The following is a 24,886-nucleotide window of genomic DNA, read 5'->3' as shown; positions in this document are numbered from 1 at the left end:
CCGTCTGAAACGGCCCTATTTGTTATTAAGAGCATACTTCAGTGAAACGGCAAATAATTTTCAGCACTGGGTGGGACGTAATTTCGGGCCAGTCGGAGGGCAAAAGTCGACCTGTTAGCTCGTCAATTTGTTTTGTGATGACGTCGGAGGAATTAATTCTTAAATAGTGTAAATATGACTAAAAATGTTAGGTATTTACTCTAAAAACAAAACATGTTAATGAATATATTATTATTATTACTTATATAACAATACACATAACATTAAATGGACGCATGTTGAATTTTTATAACAAATTATGTTTTGTTCGATTTGCACAATCTGCGCGTCGCGTAGTCACGATCGTTTTAGACCGTGCCTCAGCTGAAGTATAGCCTTAAACAATTATTACTATCACCAGCCATCAAAGTTTATATATCAAGTGTGCATTAATTATTATGGATAGTATATATTATGAGAGTCAAGGTATTATTATTTAAATAATATGTTTATATGACAAGTAGTTCACACAAAACGGCAATGAACTATTTTTTGCTAATGAAAAAAACAACACGCGCACTTTCATAAGTAGGGCCCGGATTTATATGCTAGAGCATGTTTTGTTAGGGTGTATGCACAGCTATGATAATTGCACAGAAATCAGTTTTGAAAGACGCAGAATCCAAAAATAAAATTTTATTGTGCATGTTAATGCATATTTGAGACATTTGTGCATATTTCATAAATAAATGCATATTTTAGGACTTTCGCATTTATAATTTAAAATTTTTTTAAATTATTTTATCGAAATATAACTAAATCAGGTAGGTACCTAGATAGTATAGAATTTAGATGCACTTGCATTTTTAACAGCATTCACGAGCTGTGGATGTCTCAGGAAAAATCAACTCGGGCACTTTTAAATTTTGCGCAATCACCTCTAGAGACGTTGAGAGGTATTTTTCCGCATATAAACAAAATACTGACAGATATGCGGAATAATTTAATAATGCCAGAGCACAATATTGAACAAAATATTGTAACTTAATTTTTCAGACAAAAAAACAGCAAATAGTAGGTATGTAGGAATACTTAAGTGTCGTTTTTGTTTTTAAAGTTGTGTTTAGTTTAAATTGCATTTCTTGTTCAAGTATTTGTGCTTGTAAATAAACATTTTGAACATTGTAATTGATTAATTTTATATTAATTATTTGTGTTTTTTGTTATTGTATTGGGTATATTGATTAAGATTATTAATTGGTTATATTCGATTTTTTATCAGTAATATTGGGTGAAGTGGGTATTTACAATTTTTTTCCATAAAAAATGTCAATTTTAACTTCATATTATTTCTTTGATTTTAGTGCATATTTTAATGATTTTAAGTGCATAGGTGCATGCATATAATCATGTTTTTTGTTGCATATAAATCCGCTCCCTACTCATAAGATGTAGATGTATACGTATTTACGTATTTTTCGTGTTGTTTGCATAGTTAAACATTTAATTACTATTTTGCTAATTTAGTTTCCTCAAAATAATGGGAAGTACATTAAATCATGTTGCGTTATATTCAGACCTTCATCAAAATACACAACCTTCTCTAGGTCATGTATATAATATAATATGCGTAGATTAAAATTATGTTTTAAAAGTTATCTTTATAAATTACAATAAATTATACAAGATGTATATAAAATGTTTTAATTTATAAAATCGCCATTTCCGCCCATAGACAAGAGTAATTAAATTAAATTTGAACACTAGTAAAACCGCTTGCAGGAAATAGAAAAATAATGTGAAATAGGTACCAAAGTTACCTTTTGGGCATGGTTTTTATAATGTACGATTCTCGAGGATTGATAAATATGGGATAAAATTTAAACACATGTAAAGAATATTTTATTTTCAATATTTACGCCTATATATGTATCAAAATATGATACGTAAACTTAACGAGCATTCAATATTGGTAAATATTTGACGACAATCAGAGAGCTTTGTATTGTTGTGTTTAATGGCTTGCCCCTCATTATTTCATACACTACTCTTAAATCAAATCTTGATCTATGGCGACTGATTTTCCTGGCTGACGAATATACTTCTTCAAATCATATTTTTCCCAACGCTGAAAATATGTGGAGGATTCGAGACGTATATCTAACGTTTTTCAAAATTATTCAGGTGTTCCCCAAACTCAGAAATAATGGGATCTGAAAAACCTAATGGGTAAGGAGAAGCAGGAAACCGATCTCGGGTAAGAACTCGGGATAAACTTAAACACGTGTCAAGAATACGCAATAATCGCATACTGACTACTGCTCTCGGTTTATGCATTGACGCTCATTTAATATTTGTGTAGGTATTACACACACTATTGGACGTGCATAATACGTGTTTCATTTTCGAGGGACATTCACACATTCAAATCCTGCATTGAAGCGTAGCGGAATTCTATTTATTATCTGTTCTGTGGGTGTTCCCCAAGTATCAAATCGTGGCCCAATATGTTCCTTATATTCATTGATGACATTGTGAATGTCATAAATGGAATCCATTTTTTACGTTGCAGACGATTTAACATTATATGTGCCAATTTGCAGCGGGCTGAATTGTCACATATTGCAAAATAATCTCAATCCAATTTAAATTTGCCGAAAAAAGAAACTTGTATTTAATATTAGCAAATTTGTCTGTATTAGCTTTTCTAAGTCAATATGTCTAATTTTATAGAACTATATTATGTCAAACAGCTTACTGAAGCGGCATTGTTTGACTCATGATAATCCTTTCACTCACAACATCACTTCTATAGCTCCACGTGAAAGCAAGCTTCTAGGATTCATCATGAAACAAGCTAAGCCATTCAAGAACCCAAATGTTTTACGTATATCTAATCTACAAGTCGTTATTACAGAGTATTCTTGAATATGGTTCCATTATCTGGAGTTTTCGTGATGTTTCATAATATAATCCTGGTTTAGAGCGTGTTCAGACGAAATTTATAGTATTTAAATAGAAAAAAATAGTTCATAATGTTAAAATATTTTTGACTAGTTCACAGTTCACGCCCACGACAGCCGAGCGGCTTAAGCATCGGCTTATAATGTCGTGGGTCCCAGGTTCGAATTTTGTTTGTATTTGGGGTCAGAGTATGGACTTAATAGGTTGAGCAAGTGACTAACATCCTTTTCCCGTAAAAACAAATAACTCGTAATATCTGTTCTTTGTGGAGGCCCACATCATTAAAAAAAATAAAAATGTGTTTAACTTGATATCTTTTTATGCATAAAATATGTATTTATTCACCTTAGCACGTGTTTAAGTTTATTCCATATTTTTTCCGCAATCGACAATTAAACCTTGCCTAAACTCACCCACAAGGCAACCCACTACCCATTATTTTTGTGTTCCTTGGTTATAACAGAGATTCGTCCAACATTATTAGGCCCATTCGACAGACAAATATTAAAAAAGTGTACATTCAACACAGCTGTTGAGTTCAAACAGAGCCATGGCCATATTGCGCGAGCATAGTCCAAAATTGCATAGTTTAAAATTAATTTAGGTAGGTGTATGTAATTTCTAAATAAAAAAAATATTGATCTGCACATGTTTTATCGGTTGTCTTAAAATGAAAGTAAGACAAGGAAGTCTGTTAAAGGTACCTAATAATAACGTATTGAATTCGACCTTTTAATTATTGGAATGCATATTATTTAGTATCATAAAAATGTATGTTTTTTTTAAATTATATTTACACTAGATACGTTCGAAAATAATCGATGGGAATGAATATCTAAATGCGGTTTATATTTTTTAACGCGTAGATATATATAGATATTAGGGGGGCCTCTTAAAATAAGCCAGACGACATTTGGTAAAATAATTGAGCTTTATTTATATTATTACACTTGCAATACCCATTGTAAACTGCTTGTCACAAAATTAAGAAACAATCTAAAACAGATTTCATACGCAGTGACATCCCGTGTGAGGAAGGCAGATTGAGTGTCGCTTGGGGGCGGCAGTTATTCGAAGGGCGGCAAATCGAGGAGAATCAAGTTATATATAGAAATAGCGACTTCAACTTAGTAATAATGGAAATATCTTTCAATTAAAAAATCAGCTCACTGGTTGGAAACAAAATGTATTAACTAACGTACAAGGTTTAACAGGACTGTATTTTTGGTGGCTTTGCGATGTCTAGTTTACTTCTGTTGTCCTTGGAAGTCACGTCCTTGATGACCAGTATTGACACGTGCAGATTTATGAATTATATGTTGGTACATATTTGCCTAATTTAAAATGTATCCAAATATTTTTGCCAGTCAGTGAGTTTTGGAAGTTGTTATATGAATTTTTAAATGTATCTGAAACCGTGGACTCACAATATTTCTATTGAATCAGATATAGCATTTAAATAAGATTTACTACCTAGTATATATTTTGTCGGTAATGTATCTATACAACACATTTCTTAGATATTTTAGTCAAGAAAGGATAATAAGAATAAAAAAAATGGGGCGGCATTTTGTCTAGGGATGTCACTATTCATACGTCATATCGTATTGTAAGAAAGCAATGACATGCACATAATATGCCTGTCGACACGTTCGCCTTCCTACATTTGCTGGCAGACATGGGGCCATGCACGTTGTGTTTATTTGGGAAATATTGTAATCACTACAGTTTTAACTGTATTATACAATACATTTAATGAAATATTTACGAATTGTTTTCCTTGTTCTGATTTATTTTTGCTTCCACCGCCTCCGAATTTATATTCAACGCCTGGTTTGCAACGCGATATTCGCTCCAGCATCCACTTTGGAAAATACTGACCTTATCCATGATTTTCAAAAAAAAAAATGCCACATGCCTTTTTTTACAAATAAAGTTTTTGCCAATTTGCTCGTGATTCCAATAATTGTGGTTGTCAAGAACTCGAGGAAGGGTCTAAAACTAAATCGGGAATCATTGTAAGGATATATTTTTTAGTCATCTTACGTCTCACTTGATTTTGACGCCCGTCTACCACCCTTGGGTCAGCAACGTCCCACAGAGGGGCGACAGCGCCACTTTGGGAAATCATGGTTTAATCTCTTATTAGAGAACAACATTGCTACCACTGCTATTAGTATTATAACATTATGGCCAATAGTGGTTGCACAATATTAGATATTATTAGATATTATTCTTAAGCGTAGGGTGTTCAACCAATGTGTGCTGCCCGTGCTCACGTATGGCTGCGAGACGTGGACCCTCAACACGATAGATGTCCAAAGGCTATGAGTCGCACAGCGAGGCATGGAGAGTTGTATGTTGGGCATCACGCGAAAGGACCGTAAGAGAAACGAATGGGTTAGGAAGCAGACAGGAGTACGCGATGTAATAGACGTTGCCAAACAGCTGAAATGGAGATGGGCGGGGCACATTGCTCGCCGAAAGGACGGCCACTGGACAAATGATGTCATCCAGTGATACCCAAGGGTCACGAAACGGCCACAGGATCGCCCTAAAAGCCGCTGGATTGACGAACTGGTAAAGTTTGGCGGAAATAACTGGCAGCGAATGACACAGGACCGAGAGAGTTGGAAGAAGCTTGGGGAGGCCTTCACCCAGCAGTGGATTAACCCCGGTTGATGATGATGATGATGATGACAGCATATTTTGAGATAATTTCCATATGTTTTATTATATTTATATTTTTAGTATCACGGTCAAAATAATTTGCTGCTAAGAAAAAATGCAACGTGAAAATCATTTGCAAGTTTGAAAACTTAATATGATAATATTGAATTTTTATGTTGGTAGGTACTTGGTATTTATGCTAATATTATTAATTTCGTATCCTTTTCATGTTATGTTAAATTAATTTAAAAAAAAAACTAACACAATATTTAAAACTCATATTTTTGTGTATGTGCAAACAAAGTTCGTTTTGTCATATTTATTTTTTGTCACTTTGGTTTTGAATAAGTATTCGATAAAATCTAAAAGTTAAAACAATAATCACTATTATATTTTATGAAATAGGTAGTTGTAAATTGTGAGGATTTTCGATTTTGACAAAAATTATGAAGAAAACTGGTATTTTTTATTGCTTAAAACAGGTGTGATAAATAACTAATAAATGGACACCTCTATTGGTGTTTCGAAATTGCATATTGTGCTACGTGAATATTACCTACATACATATTGTAAACCTCATCATTAAGGAGCGGATTTAAAACACGATTATATGCATGCACATAAATGGTGAATGGGACGACTGTCCTCCGGACAATTGGACGCCGCACTGTCGTAGACACGTGTAGAGACGTGTAGACGGGGTATTTTAATCAGTTTCTATCTACTACTTAGTATTTTGAATTCATTTTACTCTTAACATAATGTATCCTTTATCGCGGATTGAGAATTACCGTGCCTAAGGCTTTATATAAAATAAAAAACTCTTTTTCGTTGGAACTTAAACATATGCACGATTAAATCATTGTTTACGTCTGCATATTTACATTCTCACCAACTATTAAATCAAAATATAATCATTGAAACATAAATAATAATATTGAATATATTTTTTTAAAGTACCTATAAGTACTTAACATTTATTTATTTTCGAATTTTGTGGCGTCCAGTTGTCCGGTGCCAAATCGTCCTAGACCCCATAAATGCACTTAAAATCATTAAAATATGCACTAAAACCAAAGAAATATGCAGTTAAAAATTTACATGTTTATGGAAAAAAAAATTGTAAATACCCACTCTACCCTATATTACTAATAAAAATCGTATAACAAATTAATAATCGTAATCAACATAATACAATAACAAAAAACACAAATAATCAATATAAAGTTAATCAATTACAACTTTCAAAATAGTTTGTTTACAAGTAGGTACAAATAATGGAATAAGAAATGCAATCTAAACTATACTTACACAACTTTAAAAAACTAAAACGACACACGTAACTATTCCTAAATACTATTTACTACTGTTATTTTTCCGAAAAAAAGTTACAATATTTTTTTCAATATTGTGGCTCTGGCATTCAAATTTCAAAAAACGTCCACAGAGGTGATTGCGCAAACTTTAAATAAAGGTGCCCCAGTTGACTACACTTTTTCTGATAAATCCACAGTTCGGAGTTGCCATTAAAAATGCAAGTGCATTTAAACTATCTACCTACCTAATTTAGTAATATTTCAATAACATAATTTAAAAAAAAAAACTAAAATTATAAATGCAAAAGTCCTAAAATATGCATTTAATTATGAAATATGCCCTAACGTCTCAAATATGCATTTATATGCACAATAAAATTTTATTTTTGATTCTGCGTCTTTCAAAACGGATTTCTGTGCAATTCTAATAGCCGTGCATACACCCTAATAAAACATGCACTAGCATATAAATCCGGGCCCTACTCATGATATCCGTAGATCAAGGAATATTTTTTCTTTCCAAATATACAATGGAGATTGGAGATTACCAAACTGACTCCTCAAAAAGTGCTATCTTTTAACAGCCCCTCTCTTTCTTCGTTAATGTGTAGAGCGAGACAGAGTAGGCCAATTTCACATATTGAGTATTGAGATACAAGATCCGACTGTTTTGGAATATGGCCGCCGTCTTAATTTATAATTCCCCGCGAGCTGACTAGTAGCAGCTAGTAGTTACTGCAATTACATTTTGTGCTGTAACGCCCCAGACATTCCCAGGCGTAAACAACTGCTGATGATTCACATCCAAAGCCTCGTGATATTCTCGATTAAGACCGGGTATGGTGCGGATCGGTTGGTTTGGAGGGTCCATGTTTGTGTTATTTCAATATCGTAAACTTTGAATGAAATTTATTAAATTCATCCCGTTTTGCGTTTTTAATGCGCTGCCCATGAAAATTATTTCAAGTGCAATTAGTACTGGAGTTTAGTATAGAATACATTCATTATAATATTATATTGTATTTATTGATTTTTTTTTTAATATTTTAAAACCAATTTCAATAGAGGTTTTTTTAGTGAGTGACTAGACAAAAAATTTACAAGGAAAAAATATTATAATAACTCGATACACCATTAGGTAATTCAATCATATTAATATGGGTGCAATGTACTTAGCGCGTCTTATTGCGTATAATTGAAAGATTCTTCAACAGCAATGGACTTACCATGGGATTAAAATATAAGCAGAGCCGGTCCATGTCTTTTTAGCGCCCGGGGAAAACAATATTTTGGTGATCTACTCCCACAGTCTTCCGAATGTGGTCGATTACATTATACAATGAGTAGCGATGAAAACTGTGGACTTTTTCCATCATATAAACAATAATTGAAGATTCATTTTAAAAGAATAAAGAAATGGATTTCCTAAATTTCAAATTGTGTTGACCGAATTGTGTACAGTAAAGCCCCATTTAGACCAAGCGACCGAATGTTTGTTCTTCCCTCACTCCTCCATCAAATCTCAAAAACCGAAATATATTAGATTCATTTGGATTCAGATTGTAATAACGAGCTGTTTGAACTACTTTACAACGTTTTTATTAACTCGTATTCTTGTTTGTCCGGTGGTTGTTTGTCCAGTACAAATCTTGCAATCGATTTTTAACTAACTTCCCGACTAGCAAGACATTTGAAACTTTTAGAATATATCAGAACACAATGCCAATGCATTCTTTTAATACTTTTAGCAATCGTTAAGCAGAATTAAATTCATTTTCAGTTAATTCTGTTTTGTATGGAAAGTTATTTCAGAAAAATCCGTAAAAAGTAAAAACTATTATTGGTTGCTAAGAGTGTGGTGGTCCTAGCAACTAAATTATTAATATATACGTGCGTTACTATGGAAATGAAAATGAAATGTCAAAATTACATTTCAGTATTCTATATTCGTTTGTTTGTTTGTTTTTTATTTACTTCATATCGAGTACAAGTTTGAGCATATTGAGCATAATAATTCAACAGAAAATTTAAAAACGTTGTATATAAAAAGTTCTTTTTATCTTGTAATTATTTAACTATGAAATAATGTGTACTTACTGTACAGACTCTGTGGAATATAAAAACATGCGTTTTTAAATTTGGCGCTCCCTACATTTTGGCGCTACGGTCGATTGCCAAGCGTGCCCTACCCATGGGTCAACCCTGTAAGGGCCCCGCGCTAAAATATACAAATTAGTGAAATCGTTGAACATCTTGTTCATAGACTCAACAGACGCAACAAACTAGTGACATATGTACCTAGATAAAATGTCGCCCCTTATTATATATTTGGGACGATGAGGTGTGTACAGATAAGGTCGTAGTTGCTTGGATGTTGTGAGGGTAGACTTTATATTTATCATTACAAGAATAAAAATAAACTCTCTCACAACATCCAAGCAACTAATTGTATGTAAACAGATTACTTGTTATAAATGTTATTATGTTGTTAGTTATCTTGAATGAATATCATGTAAAAAACCTGATATACACATCAACACATATACGGTGCTGGGGAATGTAGGTACTATCAAGTTGTTTTATTCCCATTTCGTCCATATTTTGCCACCTCTAAGCAAAGTATGACCTGCTTACCTGCATGAAACGTCACCGCAGCTACCATTGTCAAATCTTGAATCCATATCAAATACCTAATATTGACTTCTTAGTATTTTAGAAACCAGTTGCTAAGCTGTAATAGGTACATAGTGTTCAAAAATATTTTTTATATTGAACGAAAAAACATTGGAAGACGATCAATTGTCATGCATAAGTACTTTGCATTAATAACGTCTGTGATTGTAAAAAAACAACATGTGGCACCTCCGGAGATTGTGAATTGGTTGCGGAGCACATTTTGAATATCACTAACTTAATCAATAACAATTAGGTAATATCGAAATTCATTTCAATATTGATTTTTTGTGGAAACACGATAAATATAACATAACATAACCGCCTAAAGCAGTGATCCTCAACCAGGGTTACATGAGAACTTGCAAACGCTTGCAAAAAAAGTACAACTCACCAACTTTAAAAAAAATAATGTTTCAACATGAAGCTACAGCCATTGCATTCCGGGCAATGCACTTTACAAAATAAGCAACTGGTGCAGTACTAATGACGCCAAAATATCCCAATGCATTTGAGGTGTTATCTTAAATGCGTTCAATATTGGGGACCATCATAATTATTATTAATCGATTCCTAGATGATGTCAGGATTTCTCCAAATTTTGGTTTTAACGTATCTGCACTTTTTCATTGAAAAAAAAATATTTTATGGTGTTAAGTATCAATTTCATGATATTAATTAAAATAAAATAAAATATATATTACTAATTTCACCAGTTGACAATGTCCCTCTGGAGTGGATGAAACCGGTCCAAAATATTTAAAATGTGAAATGATTATTGAGTATTATATTGTGTTTTTCCATTAAAATGGTTTTTATACATTGAATAATGAATACTATTTAAGAATTTTGGATTCATTATTGAACAGATTGTATTCGGAACACCTCAGAAATATAGATATTAGAAATAAGTATCTACCAAATAAGATTTTTAAATCTTTGTATTATTTATTGAATAAAATAGAATAATTAAAAATAATTATTTTTATATGACACAATTAAAATGAATCGTTTAAAAATTTACTTGGTGACGAATTCAGGAGATTATTATTTATTAATGGTAATACTCGTAAACACACATACAGAGATTAAAAATGTTAACCAATTATTATTAACATATTGTAATGTGTCGATCAGAAAGGAGTTCCCCGAGATGTCACAAAATATTTCTAGGGTTATTCTATTTTTAAAAAAAGATTATAAATCACTGGCCTGAATAAAATAATTACTTATATTATTTACATGGTTGCCATAACAATACTTAATGTATTTCCTTCATAAAAAATCGTCTATAATATGTAATAAAATTACCCATTGACAGAGCTCTCAATATATGCAACATGTTTAAAATATATTTTTTTATTGAATTGGCATTTAATATATAAAAATTAATATTTGTTTGTTTGTTCGTATTTTATGCGCTGCCATACCGTGCATCCGATTGCGATAAAACTTTGTCAACTTATTGCTTGCACTTTCGCAAACAGTATAGGCTATATCTTATATATAAAAATGAATGTCTGTCTGTATGTCTGTCTGTCTGCCTGTATGTCCCGTATGCGTTCCTATACCATTCATCCGATTGCGATGAAATTTTGGTAAGTGGTTGTATGCACACCTGCAAAGGTTTCTGAATTAGAAAAATCATCATCTTCTTCTTCTTCATCATTCTATTTTATTTTAGTCTTATGGTTCCTATACCATTCATCCGATTGCAACAAAACTTTCGTCAGTTATTGTACGCACACCCACAAAGGTTTTTAAATTAGAAAAAACCATGTTCTTCTACTTCTTCTTCATTATATCTTCTTTTATTTGTATGGTTCCTATACCATTCATCCGATTGCGATGAAACCTTCGTCAGTTGTTTTGGTAACACCCGCAAAGGTTTCTGAATAAGTACAACCATCTTCTTCTTATTCTTCTTCTTCTTCATCATCATTCTATCTTCTTTTATTTGTATGTTCGCTATACCATTCATCCGATTGCGATGAAACTATCGTTAATGGTTGTGCCAACACCTGCAAAGGTTTCTGAATTAGTACAACTATCTTCTTCTTCTTCTTCTTCATTATATCTTCTTTTACACACATTTTAAATTTATGCGTTGTTTTTATGTTATGTTATAATATTCTTGTTAACGTAAAATGAATAACAATGGTTTTTATAATAATACCTATTTGTTCATACATAAGATGATGTCATTTGCATGCATAGACTAATAAATTAAAATATAATAGTATTCAAGTGCTACCTCGCTGGCGCGCATTTAATGTCAATAGTATTGAAAGTCTACCAACTAGCCAGCGACTCGCGATGATATCATCGCAAGTTTTTTGGAACAAGTTTATTGGGCCACACGTACTGAGTATGGGTAGTTTCATACGATACTTGAGTTTACAAACTGGTGACAGTATTTCCAACTCACCTCTAGTTTAAACACAAACTCGGTTCAGAAGTGCCCATGATGAATTAAAATTATTTACCAACTCAAAATTCACAAAATTTATTTATTACAACGTTTTTCTTAGGTTGTATTCTTATTTGTCCGGTACGAATATTGCAATAGATTTTTAACTAATTTAGCTAGACATTTAAAACTTTTAGAATATATCAGAACTCGATGTCAATGCATGCTTTTAATACTTTTAGCCGTCTTTAAGTACAATTGAATTAATTTTCAGTTAATTCTGTTTTATATGAAAAGTTATTTCGGAAGAAATCCGTAATCCAATCCACTATTATTGGTTGCTAAGGGGGTGGTCCTAGAAAGTGACATTTCAGTATTCTATATTTGTTTGTTTGTTGCAAAATAGCGAAAAAATGATTTGTTGACAATTGCCTTATTTGTCCTATATTAATAATACATAGAATTGTCAAGTTTATATGATTTAACAGAAAATTTAAAAACGTGGTAAGTATATAAAAAGTTCTTTTTATCTTCTAATTATTTAATGTACGTTTTACGATCCATGTTTCGGTACACAAAACTTGCCTGCTTTTTGATCGAAAGTGAATTCTGAATCGCCACAAAAGTCGAAAAGAGAAAAATACGTATAAACACACACTCGCCCACACCACTCTCTCACCATTTTACTGTCTCGCTACTGTACTCGTTACGTGTAATCAATATATAACTACGCCTATACGAGCTAGCTCGGAAAGATATAACGCGTTCCGAGTTCATTAAGGGGGATCCTAGGATTTCAAGTTACACACATTTAAAAAATCGATGTTTTATAAAATAAATATAAAAAAATTTAAAACTACGACTTAGTCAAAAATCTAAACGTTAGAAAATTGAAAACTTAATAAACTAAATTGTAATAATAAATATGGCCATAAAATATGATGTGACCCTGCAACGAATTCACATTGTATTACATTTTTTAACAATTGTAAGTTTATCTTTGAATTAAAAAAAAATCTTTTTAGTGTTTTCAGATACATATTATGTATTAATTAATACAGTTGAAATTGTAAATTATCAAAAAAAAATCTCAAATTGCAAGCTTCGTATTTTTCCGCTAGATTCTCTGTTGGCATATAGGATCCCCTAAAGATCAGACGTCGTCGTCCGAGTGTACTCGAATCTTGTCTACGCGGCTTTAGACGGTAAGTTACCGATTTTGGCGCCGCAATCACGGCAGATTTATTGTTCTTGGTTACACGGCCAAAAATCAAATCGTAACTTTTTTTTTCACTTGGGTTAAATGTTATCGTATAAAATCAGCAACTTTTAATGGGAAATGAATAATGTCAATGCCTTATTGAGTCATTACAGATGAGAATCGTTTAAAAATAACCATAATGTGTCAATATACCGATGCGCAACTGGCATTTTCCAATGATGAAACGTGTCCTTGTCAGTGATATACTTTGAGATAAGACTATTCAGTGGTGTCACATTTTAAAGGGTTGACGCTATATTGAGTAAAGATGTACATACGAATATTATTACCGTATTTTTCAAATAGTGACAGAAGTATTTTATTGCGCAAGATCGCATATTAGAGGGTTTTTTTGAAGTTATACTTCTTTAGGGGCGTGTGGGAAAACAGATCAGATTGTATTTTTAGCGTGTGACGAAGTTGCGCGTGCCGATGTAACACATAATTTATCTTACGCATAGTGTCATTTAGTTAGTCGTTCAATACAACCAAGTAAAGAGCACATGTTTTAAACATAACCAATATAATGTCATAATAAATGTATATGTTTATAAATAACAATCTTGAGACTAGCATTCTACACTGTTAATTTATATTCATAAAACTTTATTTATATTGGAGTGTATATTTATTTTTCATTGTAAAGATTGTGTATCGAGATTTGAGGCTATATTTATTTAAGTATTATTTATGAGTAAAATTATATACTTATCAATAAATAATTAAGTACAAGATAAAAAGAACTTTTCATATACAACGTTTTTAAATTTTCTGTTGAATCATATAAACTTGACTTGACTAGCTTAAACGATCAAAAAAAAAAATACTTGATAGAAATACTGAATAATGAAATGTCATTTCATATTGATTTCCATAGTAACGCACGTATATTTTATTTCATAATTTAGTTGCTAAGACCTCCTAGCAACCAATAATGGTATCGAAATAACTTTTGATACAAAACAGAATTAACTAAAAATGAATTCAATTATACTTAAAGATGGCTAAAAGTATTAAAAAAATGCATTGGCATCGTGTTCTGATATATTCTAAAAGTTTTAAATGTCTAGCTAAGTTAGTTAAAAATCGATTGCAAGATTCGTACCGGACAAATAAGAATACAACCTAAGAAAAACGTTGTAATAAATAAATTTTGTGAATGTTGAGTTGGTAAATAATTTTAATTCATCATGGGCACTTCTGAATCGATTATAACCGCTGTATGGCAAAGATGAGATTTGGTCCAATACAATAATTAATATACAATTAGCATGTGCTATAAATATGAGACACAGATGAATCGCCCACGTTTTTTCCAACCTAATCCACTGTAATATTAATAGACTCAGGTAACGGCTTATTTTGTTTTGTTACGCCAAAGTATAACTTCTAACGCGCGTACATAAGTACACACACCGTTTTTTTTTTAAAATTAAATTATATATTCACAAATAATACTGGGTATATTTTAAAACAACAAGGAAAATCTAGGTTCATTAATATATTATTACAGCCTGTCGATACTCATACATCGAGGTGACTCAATCAATCGAACGCTGTAGAAAATATTCTCACACATAGGATACACTAAAGTTAAAGGAAAAACTATTAAATTATTTCAAATATAAGTGGCACGATTGCGAATTCCTCTTTTTTTAAAGCCTGCTTTATGGCCAATAATAAATTAAAAAAACACCTCCTTTCTCTGAAGTATAAATTTGAATATGTTAATATTTTTCAATTTGACTCGTCCTGAAGATTTTTTAACACAATGCCATGCTAATTTGCAAAATTCGTGTCTGCGATAGATCAGTTATCAACGTGGATACTAATATAATATGACAAAATAGTCTATTATACAGAATCAATGATTGATTTCGTTGTATAAAATATACATAATGTATATATCTTTCACAATTTATATTAATACTTGGAAAATATTTCCAAGTTCTAATTAGTGATTTTGTATTCTAATTAGGTTAGAGCAGGGGTTCCCAACCCCGTGCCCGCAGGCACCATGGCGCCCGCGGAACGATTCGTATGTGCCCACCACTATTCGACAGAGACAGAATTTTCACGCTAGCCTGACACACGCAGAAAACCCGAAGTGAACGAACGCCACGAACTGAGCCGATGAACGCCGAAGCACGTCACACGTGCTCGTACCGTCCCGATTGCTTCGGCGATCATCGGCTCAGTTCGGGTTTTCGGCGTGTACAAGGAGTGATGTGCAAATAGCATTCCCCGCCTGGAACCGCGTTGTTGTCATTGTGATTGCGATTGCTGCCCCAATGCCAAATAATTACAAAAATAATCAATTCTATTCGAGCAGCTCCTTTGCAACACCGACTTTTCAAGGCCCTGTTAGAAGATACTGAAGATAAAAACATGATCTTATTCTGCATACTGAAGTACGTTGGCTCAGTAAAGGAAAGGTTCTTACAAGATTTGTGAGTTTAATTGAAGAAATATAAACATTTATGAACGATAAAAAGGAAAATTATGATGAACTAGCTGACTCTCGCTGGCTGATTGATTTGGGATTTCTCACAGTCATCACAGAAAATTGAATTCTTTAAATTTGGAGTTGCAGGGGAAAAACATAGCTGAAATTTAATGATAAGCTCTGTAAATTCATTTAAAGCTAAATTGGAGTTGTTGATATCATATCTGCAGATCAATTCTCTCGTGCATTTCCCACATATGAATAAAACACTAGGTAACAATGAATTAAACGGGTCATTATTTATTAAGCATCTTCAAGTGTTAAAAAAACAATTTGAAGAGAGATTTTTGCAGTTTACAGATATCGAGCCAATTGTTTCCTTCTGTATCAATCCTTTTACTTGCCAAATAAATGTAATGGAAATGGCCGCATGTATTGCAGATTTTGTTCAAGGTAAGACAGAAGAACTAGAGTTAGAAATTTTGGAGCTTAAGAATGATATTTTGCTTAAATCCTTAATATCAGAGGACTTTTGGAATACAGTGACAAGTTCAAGGACAGAGAAAAGTTCCCATTTTTGAAAAAAGCGGCATATAAAATTGAATCATTTTTCGGTTCGACATATGTATGCGAATCATTGTTTTCAAACATGAACTTAATAAAATCAAGATATAGATCTCGACTCACCGTTGAGCATCTTTATGATTGTTTGCTAACAGGATTACCGTCATACTCTCCTTATTATGAGGCACTGGCCAATGATATGCAATGCCAAAGATCACATTGACATATTGATATTCTATTTTTTTATAAAATGTTTTCTTTGTATTTGTGTTTTTTGTTTACTTTGTTAACGTTTTGTAAATATATTTCTCTGTGTGTATGCAATATGAATAATAGTTTTATTATTTTGAAACATTTTTGTTTATTATTTATTAATAAATTATGAATATAAGAAAATAAATTATGGGAAAATGAGAAGTTATGGAAGGAGTTTGTTGATTAAAAATAGGTGGTGCCCGCCACCCTACCGATATTTTAGAATGTGCTCTAGAGTACAAAAAGGTTGGGAACCCCTGGGTTAGAGTATACCCTCCAACAAAAAATCTCAACATGTCTCGCAGAAAGGTTCAACTGCGCATCTCTTCTATAGTATTCAAGACTGGTTTCGGCCGCTACGGCAGCTTAGAGTATGTTTGTATCGCTTGTTGCTAGCTGCCGTAGCAGCCGAACGCAGTCTTGTGTGTAGAATAGATGCCCTGATAAAAATCTATAAAAATCGCCCACATTGTTTGCGAGTTCATTTGCAATATTAAAAACAATTTATGCATTTTCGGTGGCACATTTAGTGACGTAGAAGTCAGTCGCACAATCAAATGTAGATTTCCCAAATAAAACCATTCGAACGATTTGTTATTTTCAATAAATTATACAAACATGGTTTAATCGTGATTAATATAATTTATTTGCATTAAGAGACTCCTTTTATACAAATCGCAATACATACATTCAAACAGTAAACCTACCTATAGTATGCGATCCTCGTAGTGCAGTGAGTAAGGCGCTGGCCTTTCATCCGGCGGCTCCGTGTTTGTGATATCGACTGCTTAATCAAACCGGCCTACTCCATTTTTGGGCAAATTGTTCAGGAAGGAGAAAAAACTTAAGAGCATACATAAGTGAAACTACAAATAATTTTCAACGGTAGGTGGAACGAAATTTCGCAGTCGTCGCCAATCGGAGACTGACAAAGAGGTGTGAGCACGCCAATTTGTTTTGTGATGGCGTCAGAGGAATATATTCTTAAATCGTGTAAAGATGACTAAAAAACGTTCCGCATGTACTTGAAAAAGAAAACATGTCAATGAATATACTATTATTATTACGAATATAATAATAAACATAACATTAAAAGGCCGCATGTTCAATTTTTATGACAAATTATATTTCGTTCGGCTCGCGTCATTTGCACAATCTGCGCATCGCCTAGACATGATCTTTTTAGACCATGCATCAGCTGAAGTATAGCCTTAATAATTTAACAATCAAGCGGAATTTAACAATTCCAAAAATAAACTTGGAAAAAGTTTTTTTACAAATAAGCTCCACTATGAATAACTTAATACACTATTTTAGCTTCCTTTTTATATATAAAGACAATTTATATAAAGATCGGAGTTGTTCCATTTACGATATTGGAAATTTGGCACCTGCAATTGGCTGTTTTGTGTAAATAACGATAACGCATTTATTAATAGGTTTATGAGTTTGAAAATTTGTGTTACCATAGAAACATGCTTTATAACAAAATGCCATAAAAATCTAATTTTTGGTCAAAATAACAGTTAGCTGGTTTGCGGATTAAGCAGTCAATATGTGATTTTCTCAAAGCCTGTGTGTTTATGATTATTTCACTTCTATAACTACACTACTGGCATTGGGTGTCATGAGCTGTTGTAGAGTTAAAAAGAATTCTTTCTTTTCTCGTCTTCTTCTGACCATGTTCAATCCAAATAGGGTATAAATCTAGTATTTAGTTTAGTAACTTTCATGAATTTATATTAAACCACAAATATAGCCAAGCATCTCAAAAAACAACTCAAAATTTCAAGGTTGAGTTAATAATGCCGTTATATGTAGAAAAGTATATTCAACAAAAAAAGTAATCAAAAATTTCTTCAACGAGTCATAAAATCAAATAACCCTTTCTGGGATTAATCACTAATTCAATAATTATAAACGGGAATGTCTGGGTTGATTAATTGTTACTGAGTAACTGTAAAATTGCATTGCGCATTGCTATTTAAATAAAAAATAAATACATTTATCTAAAAAAATCAAGACTTATTCAAGATATTTTGAGTTGGTTTTCTATAGAAGTTGGATATCGATATATACAATAATAAAGATACATTTAATCAAAATCTTATAATCAAAAATCGGAGTGTGTACTTATGTACGCGCGTTAGAAGTTGTACTTCTTTGGCGTAACAAAACAAAAACAAAACTTGTGGTAAACTAGATTCTTTGACTAGCTCTCAATTATCTTTTTAAATTACACACTCAAGAAAAAAGACCGCTTATTGGAACGCCGTTGGTTTATTTCTATACACTTTAACTTATATTACTAAATTATATATTGGTTTCTCGTTGTTTTTATTTTTAAAGTACCAACTGTCACTCTGACGTTTAATAGATTGTTTACGCAAAGAATTGCAAATGGCCGACAATAATAAATTCGCTGCCTATGCAACGGAAAAATTCTTAACTACAATATTATACTGTATAATCGTGACGATTGCAGTATCATACTGTGGCGTAAAGGTAATGCGTTCGGCTGATAACCGAACAATCGGTGGTTCGAATCTAATCAAGTGCATTTTTTTTTCGTGTGAAAAAATAAATTATGTGTTATATGTCACACGCCAAAAATACACTCTGATCTGATTTCCCAAACGCGCCAAAAGAAGTATAACTTTTAAAAAATTAGACATTTACAAAAAATACGTCCATTGAATCCATTTCCAAAAAAGTAGGTATGTATACAATCTTAGAAAAATTCTGCCTTAATTTGACATCTTTTAGTAACGCAAGATTCGCCTATTCCAATAGAATTTTACTGATTTTAACATTGCTGAATGATGGTTGAGCGGTTTTTTTTTGTGAAATATTGAATAAGTTTTAAATTTTAGTACAGGTACTAATTTAATAATTTTTTTACTGTTAACTATTTTGAAGCCGCTTTTAAATTTTCTGACAAATCAATAATTATTGAGTCATTTGCATCAAAGAAAATTGCTATTGTGTATTTTTGCAATGAACGACAGGTAAATAATATCCACCTGTACATTGAGGGCACGTCTATAAAGAGGGTGAACCAAGTGAAAATATATCTCTTCAAACAGACCTCCCACGAATCAGTAGTAAAACATCGACAATCCTGATGACTACCGCTGGCAAAAGAAAAACCCAAGAAGACGATGACCTGGACGAAAAAGCGGACGAAAACTGCAGTGCCGGAAGCCGACGAGAAGCACAAGAGCACGACGTGACCTGAAACGACGGACACCCTTGTTTTGGACGCAAGAAAAAACTTTTAAAAAAACTTACTAGAGATAAATTCACACAGAGCTTCGCGACCGACCGAGGCCAGCTTTTACCCAAATGAAACCAAAATCATGCAACCCTCCAGACAGTAACCACACAATATAACGGGGATGCGTGGCCTAAGATCGCTGAAGCGCCCCATAAGTTGCACATACACTAAGTAGTAAGGAGTGAAATATCTCGGTTGCCAACGGAAAGCGATAAAGTGTCACAATATATATTACACTCTTACAGGGTCTACGGGTCGCGTACAGGTTTACGGAATCGTAGCTTGGAAGTTAAAAGAGCGGACCATTGTAAGGTTTAAGGTTTTTTAAATGTAGCTGTATCGATGTGCGGTAAGGATTGCTTCATTCATAGGATGACACATTGCCAATGAAGACGTTTCAAGACGAGTCATTAAGCCAAGAAAACTGATAGCTAATATCAATAAAAAGGGGCTGCAAACTTAAGCGGTATTTTCCGCAAGGCGATGTGTTATTTACTCTAGCTCATAATTTAGGGAAAGGTTAATGGTTACATGTAAGTTGTACGTATGCAGTTAATCGTGTGACATTTATTCGTGCGCCGCAGTACGTGAAACATGAGTTCGTATAACATTTTATCAAATGACTAGTTCTTCGTTGAACATTTCACCGTAGAATACATTTGTACGTATCTTACAAAATGCGGCGATAGTTTGCAAATAGTACTGTTCCAATTAGATTAACCCTAACCTAACCTAACTTAGTAAAGACATCTCATAAAATTCGCCACATGTTCTAGCATACGTACAAATATACTCCACGGTGAAATGTTCAACGAAGTTGATTAAATGTTACACGAACTCATGTTTCGCGTACTGTGGCGCACGACTAAGTGTCCCGCGGTGAACTGTTTACGTACAAATTTCCGGATACGAAGGTTAATGGCATTCGAGGCATAGCATACATAATATATTATCTTATCTACCTACACAACCTATCATCTAAGGCATTAGTCATTTGATACGACTGGAATAGGATAATGATACAGTTATACTTAAATTTGGTCACAAGCGATGTGTTATTTACTCTATTTCATAATTCAGGGAAAGGTAAAAGGCATTAGAGACATAGCATACATATTATTATCTTGTATACCTACGCAACCTAACGTCTCTAAAGCGTTAGTGATCCGATACGACTGGAATAGAATAATGATAAAGATATACTTAAATTTGGTCACCAACCTTCGACAGCACCAAAATAATATTGAATAATTATTATAACTAACGTAGAATTTTTAAATTGACTATTATTACAAATATTACAATGCAGCTAGAGTTTATTATTCAATGTCATTATTATTCAATATTCATGTGAAACAAGTCAAACAACACTATCTACAAAAGTGCAACTTTACAGGAGATCCAAAAAACGTTACGGAGATGTTAATTTTAAACCTAATGTTTATATTTTATTATTTATTTTGTATTGTACATTTATCTTGCTTATAGTGATGTTAAAATTTATAGGTATGGTTTATGAAAACAAGGGTAACTTTATGTAGTTAACGTTAAACTTTACTGACGATTTAAGAAGAAACTAGAAAAGATTGACATAAACTTATTTGACTATCAAGTAGCCGAGAATGTTAAATAACATTATCTAAAAAAACACTTTTTTGTAGACAACGTTGTTTGATTACGAGGTACACTCAATAATAGTGGGTACCTGTATTAAATTCCCTAGTAAAAAAATAACTTGTTATATACCTACAACGTTTTTAAATTTTCTGTTGAATAATATTATAAACTTGACTTGCTAGCTTAAACGATAAAAAAATTTGTACTTGATAGAAATAATACTGAAATGTCATTTTGATTTCCATAGTAACGCAGGTATATATTAATAATTTAGCTGCTAGGACCCCAGACCTATAGCAACCAATAAAAGTGGATTGGATTACGGATTTCTTCCGAAATAACTTTTCATACAAAACAGAATTAACTGAAAATGAATTCAATTCTACTTAAAGATGGCTAAAAGTATTATAAAATGCATTGGCATCGTGTTCTGATATATTCTAAAAGTTTTAAATATCTAGCTAGTTGGGAAGTTAGTTAAAAATCGATTGAAAGATTTGTACCGGACAAAGAACCACCGGACAAATAAGAATACGAGCTAAGAAAAACGTTGTAAAATACAACTACCTGTTGCCAATATTATTTTATATCCATCGATGACATAATATCATGGATATTTTGATAATAATAATATGTCCTATATTTACAAAATAACTAACTTTACGGGTGAGCCAAAAATTAGAATGAAATTTATTTTATATGAAAATAAGAAGTGTTTTTTTTATTAATCGCCGTGAATTTGTATGATTATTAAATTTAGATCTAATTTTAGATCAACCTTCATTTTAGTTACTTATTTATTATTTGAATATTAAAAAATGATGCGGCTAAGGCAAATTTGTTTTCCGTGATAGGAAATACGTGAGTTTTTTTTTAAAAACAACCAGGACCATTTGCAATAATCGTGCAATATCGATTGGCTACTTACCCGCGTAAAATATAATATTAATTTGGCATAAACGTTAGATATGTAATATGGTCAGAATGTCTGCGATATCCACTAGTTGGAGTAAGCATTCCTCAATAATTAATGCAATAGTAAAAACCGTTACTGTAAAGGTCAATAATTGTCGTAACCCTCACTAAACAATGGATTTATTGCATACTCTTACAAGAACTGGCCAAGTATCATAAATCCCAAAAAAATATTTCAAATCAAAATAATTCACAAAACTATTTTTCAAGCCATTTGTAACTTGATAAAAAATATTCCAGCCAAATGCTGTAACTAGAGTTGGGTATTTCCCGAGAAAATCATAATCTCGAGATTCGGGATTTCTCGAAATGATGAAATTTTGAATTCTCGAGATTCGGGATTTCCTGAAAAGATTTCTCGAGATATCGGGCAATTTAAAAAAAAACTGTAAAAATCTTAAAATCAGTGTAAAAACAGACAAATTCCAAAAAAATGTGTTTTTTATTTATGTAAGAAGACAAACAAAATACTCGTAAAACTAGGAAAACAAAAAAACAAAAAACAAAGGAATTTCAAAAAACACAGACTGACAATCGCGTACGCTTTTGAGACACAAAATTCCCTTATGTTGAAAAAATTGCGCTCATTTTGAGTCGACGTTGGCTTAATTGAGCTAAATGCCCCGACCAGTCTTTGAACATTTTGTGTTTTCTGTCCACTTTTTTCATATAGAAAATCGTTTTTTCAATTTATATTTGATAATAAAGAAATCCCGAATCCCGAGAAAAGATTCTGGAGATCCGGGAATTCCCGAAATTTTAAAAATTTCAATTCTCGAGATTCGGGATGGAAAATCTCGAAAAAATTTTAAGAATTCCTGTCGGGAAATTCCCGAACCCCTACTCTAGCTGTAACCCTCTAAATGTAAGCTACTGGTGTGTCAATAAAAGAAAATTGTCAATTTGTAATAAAATAATAAATAAATTAATAAGTAAATCTAATGCCCACATTTTTTACACTTCCTGAACAATTTGATATTTGAGGGTTACAACAATTGGCTTGGACAGTGACGAAACTGAATAATAATAATTGTCACTGCATTAATGGTACGTATTTAAATTATTGTTTTTTTATAATAGATTTTTACGTGATTATTATATTATGCTAAGTATTACAATAATTGACTTACCTTAAATATGAAATATATCTCTTATATCATAAAGTAGAGAAACAATTATTTAGTAAATATTTTTACAAACTACAAAACTACACTCGTGTTTTAAATTTGCTAAAACAGTTTTGTAACTAAACACTCACTCACACACTAATAAACCATTTGTATAAATACATATTATACTAATAAAAATCGTGGAATATAAACATAAAAATTAGTATTTATTGTTTATAAAACTGCAATTTAAATCTTTTTCTGATAAAATTGTATAACAAATGAAGAAGAAAAAATAATATCCTCGTGCCGTGTTCGAAAGATATTATAATTTTCAAATATTAACATATTAATAATATTAGGATGTCACAGAAATTATTATTACAACATATCCAAAGAACCTTCGCTTTAAAATTTAAATTTAGTTTTAGAATGAATTATAACGTAAGTATTAAGCAAATAAACAAATAAATGTGATTCTACTCACATAGTACCAACAGCGAACGAGATTCGCGGCAAAATAAAGCCGTGCCTTATTTGCCAACCACTTTTATAGCGAGCTTATTTTATTACCTAAAATATACGCGGTATTTTTTAATTAAAAGGTAAAGTTTTTAATTACGTCCTTTTAATAATTAGTGTCCTTGCTTAAGTAGGCTTGAAAATAAATGTATCAAACACGAAAATCATGTTCAACTGCTTAGCGGGCCAAAAAGAGATCCTCGTCAATGGCACTCAGCTCGAACAGGTGAAAAACTACATCTATCTGGGGCAACAAGTTTAGTGTCTATAGATGGATGTACGAGTATATTTGATGAAATTGTTCGCAGAGTAAAGCTAGGCTGGAGTGTTTTTGGCCGCCTGAATGTCTTAAAAAGTGACCTCCCACTGTGCCTAAAGCGCAAAGTGTTCAACCAATGTGTGCTTCCCGTAATCACACATGCGTGTGAAACATGGACCCTAAGTAAAAGAGAGATCCAGAAACTTAGAGAAGCACAAACGTGGTATGGAGAGGTACATGCTGGGCATAACGCGAAAGGACATAAAGAGGAATGGGTGGATAAGGGAACAGACAAGGGTTTGCGATGTAATAGAGTTTGCTAAAAACCTCAAAAGGAAATAGGCTTTACACACAGCTCGAAGAAAGGACAATTGTTGGACATATTTAGTCACCCAGTGATATCCAATAGGTACAAAACGTCCGCAAGGTAGACCTAGAGGCCGCTGGATCGATAAAATGATAAAGTTCTGCGGAAGTACGTGGCAACGCAACGCAGAGAAGTGGAATCAGCTTGGAGAGGCATTCGTACAGCACTAGATAATTTTCTTTCCTTTCCTATCGTACAAATATCCTGATGTACATGACATTG

General features: G+C 32.4%; 1 protein-coding gene across 3 annotated transcripts in view; it reads right to left on the bottom strand.

Moving 5' to 3' along the window:
* LOC147065077 (fatty acyl-CoA reductase wat-like) overlaps nucleotides 1-24,041 on the bottom strand; it is a 93,494-nt gene extending 69,453 nt beyond the window's left edge. For 2 of the 3 annotated variants that reach the window (XM_085956638.1, XM_085956640.1), the window contains exon 1: nucleotides 24,004-24,041. The gene's annotated coding sequence lies outside the window, so the exon portion shown is untranslated. Of the gene's footprint in view, nucleotides 1-23,537; nucleotides 23,664-24,003 lie in introns of those variants that run through there. The other variant, XM_085956639.1, reaches the window with a different exon arrangement.
* Between the last annotated feature and the right edge of the window lie 845 nt (nucleotides 24,042-24,886).

The sequence above is a fragment of the Rhyacophila brunnea genome, unplaced genomic scaffold (genome assembly GCF_057557595.1).
Source record: "Rhyacophila brunnea isolate RB1 unplaced genomic scaffold, BYU_Rbru_1.0 scaffold_6, whole genome shotgun sequence".
NCBI lineage: Eukaryota > Metazoa > Arthropoda > Insecta > Trichoptera > Rhyacophilidae > Rhyacophila > Rhyacophila brunnea.
Note: the sequence above shows the minus strand (reverse complement) of the source record. Positions and strands in the feature narration are given on the sequence as shown.